Source organism: Sebastes umbrosus, chromosome 7 (genome assembly GCF_015220745.1).
Source record: "Sebastes umbrosus isolate fSebUmb1 chromosome 7, fSebUmb1.pri, whole genome shotgun sequence".
NCBI classification, from domain to species: Eukaryota; Metazoa; Chordata; class Actinopteri; order Perciformes; family Sebastidae; genus Sebastes; species Sebastes umbrosus.
In genome coordinates, this window is record NC_051275.1 from 23,775,070 (window position 1) to 23,781,335 (window position 6,266).

At 41.9% G+C, this 6,266-nt stretch overlaps 1 long non-coding RNA gene across 1 annotated transcript; it reads left to right on the forward strand.

Annotated features, from left to right (window-relative positions):
- The first annotated feature begins 5,357 nt into the window (after positions 1-5,357).
- On the forward strand, positions 5,358-5,629 carry LOC119492104. Its single transcript, XR_005207717.1, has 2 exons — positions 5,358-5,411; positions 5,514-5,629. It is a non-coding gene; the product is annotated as an uncharacterized LOC119492104 (long non-coding RNA).
- The last annotated feature ends 637 nt before the right edge of the window (positions 5,630-6,266 follow it).

Below are 6,266 nucleotides of genomic sequence, written 5' to 3' on the forward strand. Positions count from 1 at the left end.
GTGTGTTTGACAATAACATTCAGTGTACAGTGAGGATTATATACTGTGCAGCTCGATGAGGAATAATACACATGAACATGGCAGGCCCAGTGCTTCACGTGTGTTTGCTACCAGTGGGTTCTAACATGTGCATCTTCATGGGGCTGAAAAGTTTGAAAACTATATGAGAAGTTATTCCGGACAAAACAAACTAGCATTCTCTGGGGGTGATAAAAGCATCAAAGTTATTCTGTCATTTTTACATTTTTATAGCTTCCGGAGTCTCTTGTGTTTTGTGTCTATCTCCCTGTGGTGCTGTCTATGGTTCAACATTTTTGTATAAACCAGCATTTATAGTCAAAGGAACATTATAGAGAACAGAGTGTACGACAGCAGAACAGAGAAATAGCAGGGGTGATGATAAAATGAAGGGTTTATGGGGAATAAAAAAAAGTTTGTTAATCTGGCGTCCCTAAGAGGAGCAAATTAAAGACATGTTGGGGGTTTCGTGTTTCGTGTTCGGGTGTCGACAAAATGTAGGTATTTTGAATTCCTGTTAAAGGGAAAACATCTACCCACCTGGTCACGACAGGCTACTCTGCCGAGAGATTGGAGAGACAAGGTCAATTCTGCTAACCCTGACCAACAAAGAAGGAATTTGTTTGGCAGAAAAACGCATGAAGAATTGAAAGAAACCAGAAAAAGTCAATGAAATACGCTGGGTAACACTGACGTATTGATTTTGCTATGAGGAGTTGAAGACGGTGAAAGGGAAGATGAGGCAGCGGGAGGAGAGTGGAGAGGATGAATCATCTTGATTTGTATTTGTTCTTTGCCTGATGACACCCAGACACAAGTGTTCTCATAGATGAGCATGCGGGCACATGCACACATGCTGGCATGTCTAGCACTCACACAGAACTCATGAGCTAAAGAGCTTGCCGATTAGTCATAATACAAGATGTCTAGTCTGTATGAATGTCCAACCTTCCTCCCTCTGTCTGGTTCTCTCTTTCTCACTTTTGTTCTGAAAATAAATGCTGCTCATATACATCATGAAGCTATTATAATTGCAAATATATGTGGTGACATGATATGGTCATTGTCAAATATGTTAAGAAGATAGCGATTTATGCCAGTGGTTCTCAACCTGGAGGTCCTGAGATAATTCCACAGTGCCTGGAGCACATTGGAGAAAGTTTAGGTGCCAGTTACTCATTACAAACAAAGCATTAATTTATTAACTTTTATTTATCATTCACAATAATCACTCAAAATCAGCAGAGGGAGGCGCGTAGAAACAGCTGTTTATACCAGTTTGCAGCGCACTCCAGCATTCAGTGCATCTACGTATTTATTCCAGGGTGTTGCGTTTCGAAAAGGTTGAGATCCACTGGTTTATGAAACAACGGTGTTACCACAGCAAGTAAATAATATGTAGAGGCCTCAACCTGCACTCATCAGGGTCGTTCCTGTGTCCGTACATTCATCTTCCTCCACTGTACAGTATGGTGTGTGTTGTCGATTTGGCAAGACTCTAACAAACAGAAATGGTCCTATTTCACCTTCAGTCAAACTGATTTTAAGAGAGTCATACTGGTGTTTAGTCAACACGTTTGCTTATACCCAACCAAATAGTTCACTTATTAACAGGGTATGCATGGAGCTGTAACCGTCATCCACATTATCTAACACCTCTGGGTGGATTCCAGATGCCTCGACAGAGAGTCATCCTGGGGGTATCCGATCGGATGCCCAAATTCCCCAAACTGTTTCTTAGCAAAAGCTCACTCTGGATACCTCAGCTCAGACGACACCCAGCAAAGAAGCTTTAACGTTGGCCGTTTGTATCCGCAATCTTAGTATTTTGATCAGTACTCAAAGCTCAATATGTGGTATTGAGCTTTGGGTAAATCCACTGGTAAACCGAGAGCTTCACCTTCAAGCTCAACTCAGTCCGGTGCAACATTCACATTAAGTGGATGAAGCTCCAATCCACCTGTTCACAAACACACACACGCACAGACACACCTTATAATCACTTATAAATGCTTGTGTGTTACTTAAACTCCTTCACAACATGCAGGGCATAGAGGGACAGTAAGCGCTGCCTTTTTATCTGGTGCACCAATCTTCCTCTCCTCCCTCCTCATCATCTTTTCGTCTATGGTCATATTTCCCTCTAAGAACATTAGAGCATTCATGGTCATACAGTAGCTGCAGCACTTGTGTTACATACTACATTCCTGAGGAAGATAATGAAGTGTTCAGCTGCTCATGGTGCTACCCTGGAGAAAACACCTTCATACAAAGGAAATCGCACCACTGAACTTCCCAAAATGTAACAAGCGTGTGCATTCGTATCCACATGAACCTTATCAAGTCAGGATGTACAGTATGCTCACGCAGTATGCTTTCATAGAAAGGTCATGTTGTCTTATGAACCACAATGCTGGAGACCCAGCTGGAGTCGTCATTATGAGTGACAGATGCATATTACAAAAGGTTTTCTAGGCTGTCAAACTTGCAGAAAGTAGAATAGTAGCAAAACCAATGACATCATTAAAGGCATCTCTGATCAACTTCGTCAGAGAGTGAATTTTTGGATTATAAAGGACGATGACACATTTGAATAAGATGGAGTGACTGTCAGAGTCACCTGATACTAATAAAAAGATGACAAGCATCACTTTATTGCTATATGCTAAGTCGTGGGGACGAGGGCGGGGTGTTGATTTCCTGACTGAAGGAGAGTTCCCGACTAAAGGGAGAACGTAAATAAATGAAAAACAGCACAACTACATCATTAACTGCAAAACTTTTGTATACTAGAAAATGAATAAAAGAGAGGAACGTTTTAATTTAGGCCCGTTCAGAGGAAATAAGGAGTTTGGGTGCGAAAAAAACCCCCTGGTTAATAGACTGCTGATGTGCTGAATGATAGATCTGTTGGATGCCCATAAAACCTCTTTGGTGTAAATTGCTGCAAGTTTCTTGAAGTTGCTCTCCAATCACTTTTTTTCTAACTCCAATTTTCATTTACGCCTGTCCTTTTCTTTTCTTTTTTTTTTTTTTTTAAACTGCTTTCTTTCTCTCTTTTCTCCTCTGCCCCCCACATCCAACCCCCCTATCTTTCTTCACCTCTTTTCTCTCCTCCTATTACCCGTCCTAATGATAGCCAGTCTTCACAGAGAGAGGCGCTGATGGCACCGAGCGCCTATCGTTATATTTAGATCTAATTAAAGATCATTATAATCTATCAGCACAATGGAGAGCAGGCTGTGATAGAGTCAGGGGAAGGGGCACGGGAGGGAGGGAGAGAGAAAGTGGAGAGAAATGGCGGGAAGGGGGAAGTGCAGGAGAACTTCAATGTGTCATCGACAACCTCACAACACCCCCCCCCCACTATCCCATATTGTTTCATAACCACCCCCTTGAATTCCCAATTATCAAAATGTGATTACAACACATTACAATGATTGCAACCCGTGAACAGGCACGAGTGAGAAAAAAGGAAAAGGAGGAGTGAGGATAAAGTATTGAATAATGAGGTGTGTGAGAGTATGCTCCTCAGTGTCATTAGCATGAGGGAGGGCTATTCTGTATATGGTATTAAAATCTAATTGGATTAGCCTGGGTAAAGTAGTCCATTTAAAACACATACTGTATAAACAGTCGTGCATATAAGAGTGTGAATCTACAACAGCGAGCCATAAGTTTTCATCGGCAAAATTGCATCTTTGTAATCGTTTTTTACTGTTCAAAAGAAGTGCTAAAGAATGCTTCCAAAACCCCCTCACCACCTTTATATTTCCTCAGTTGATTTTCCACAGCATAGCCCTAAGCTGACTGTGAAGTGACAGAGAAATAGAGAAGCAGTGGCATTTGCCAAACGCTTTTCTGTATCAGTTGTAGTACTGCAGTTGGCATGGAATTGCTCTAAAAGCAATAGGAATGGGTGAAAATTCCACTGGCCATGTCTCATATTACTCTTTCTTATCAGCATCGGCTCTTGCCAGTAGCTTCATGGAGCTTATCGCAGCCGCGGCCAAGTCCTCTTCCCTTTGAATCCCAAACTGAAAGTAGTATTACTTTATTTGAAACTTTGGGCCACACAGAGGATTGCCCAAATGATCTTTTTAATTGGAAATCAAAGAACTTAATACATTCAGTAAACCTGTGGCGATCCCAATTTGGCATCTGACTGGAGAACAGGTTGTTACCTTGTTCTAATATTCCTATGAACAGTAGTAGAGGGAATACTATAATGTTGATCCCTGTGGCGCTGTCCGTGGTGCTGATAGTGTAAACTAGGTGGATTTTTTTAAACATGTGCACACACAAGCACACCAAAAGTGCATTTTGCATTCACATGAACGTGTGGATAAAGCGGTTATTATTACTTTCCCATCCTCTAATATCGAGACAATTTGTCATCAAATGTGCTAAAAAGGGGAGCAGCCTCATTCTTGCATTTACTTCCTGTCTCTATCATACACAGAACATGCACACCCATAAAACAAACACACACACCAAGACGCTTAAAGACGAATCATGATGACTCTGTGAACACTAGCACTCTCTCTGTTTGCCGACGTCTAACAAATCCTCTTTTATTTAACCAACGTAATGGCTGGAAATTAATTTTTCATGCCGCTTCCTTGTTCCCCTATTACCAGTGAATTATACAAATGTGTGTCAGTCCTTCGTGTTAATAACGTGAGTGCACGTTTGTGTACAAGTTTCTGAACTCGTGCTGCAGCTGGATGCTTGGCTACGTTTAATTATGCCGAAGCAGGCTCCTTATTTTGCAGTGGTGCAACAGATTTTCTTTAAGGTCAGTCATGGCTGTAGAGTTTTAACTCACATTCCTGCTCGCTCTCATTTCCTCTGTTGCTTTCAGAGTTTGTATTACTGTTTGTATTTGGGTATATATATTTGTATTATCTGCGTATTCTGTACAGGTATGAGCGCGCTTGTCTCTCCCTCCGTGTGTGTGTGTGTGTGTTGCCGCTGTTATCATCACCCCGAGGCTGAATGAATAAAACAAGGCCAAGAGAACAAGAGGATAAGAAGAAGAGGTTACAACACTGAAATATTGACAGCCCATACCAATACACACACATGCACCGGTGTGCTACTTGTGCTTTATCAGTCAGCATTTACAAACAGCTCTCAATGTTTCTGTCATGTTATCACTGCCTGTAGTCTAGGGTTTCCTTTTGTTTCCTATGTTTCCCTGTCCTTTTGTCTCTTGTGTGTTTTCCCCTGGTTTGTCTAGTTTGTCAGTGTGTTGAGGGGTGTGGCCTTCCTCCTCCTCCTCCTCCTCTGGGCGGGCTCGGCTGGAGCAGCTGAGAACATCATCACACCTGCAGTATATATACCCCGGTTTTCCTGCTACTCATCGCCAGATCGTTCCGTCACCCACAGTGGTATTTACCTAAATCAGGCTTCCTAGTATTTTTGCTCTTGTTTTTGCTGTTGCTCTCGGTTTTTGGATTGTTTGGACATACCTCGTTTTGCTCTGTGCTCAGGTCTATTCATCTGCCAGCTGTGGCTGCTACCTACCTGCCTGCTCACTCCTGCACTCTACTCCTGGATCAACCTGGAACCTTGTTTTTGTTAAAATAAATATATTTTTGTTCACTCTTTAAAGACTCTCGTGGTGTGCTGCTTTTGAGTCCACGTTTTGGGAACTAGAACATAACAGTTTCAGAGGCAAACTGTCAGAAGTGTCTGTGCTCAGAGGGAGACAGAGAGAGAAAGGCAGATATGAAAAGAACATGGTTAGAGCAATTCATGGGGGAGACTGAGGGAGGTTGGAGATCACATATAACAGTCTAACCACGGTTCTGAAAAGTGAAGCCACTGTGGGTGCCTTAAACTTAAGCATTCTTTCAAATAGCCAGCAGGGGGCGACGTCTCTGGTTGCAAAAAGAGGTCTGATTGTATAGAAGTCTATGAGAAAATGAGCCTACTTCTCACTTGATTTATTACCTCAGTAAACATTGTAAACATGAGTTAATGGTCTCAATTGCTAGTTTTAAGTCTTCTTCAATACAGCATGATGTTCATTTGGTGAATTATGGTCCCATTTAGAGTCAAATAGACCATAAAGCAGGATATGCTTTAGGGAGTGGCTACCTTGTGATTGACAGATCGCTACCACTGCATTGTCTGGTCTGGGAGTTTACCGTGTTTTTGTCTTCCACAGTGTGTTTTCAAGTAATGAAAGTTAAGTGCAACACTTTGGTCACCTAAAAATGTCTTATTCAGTGTTTGGTTGT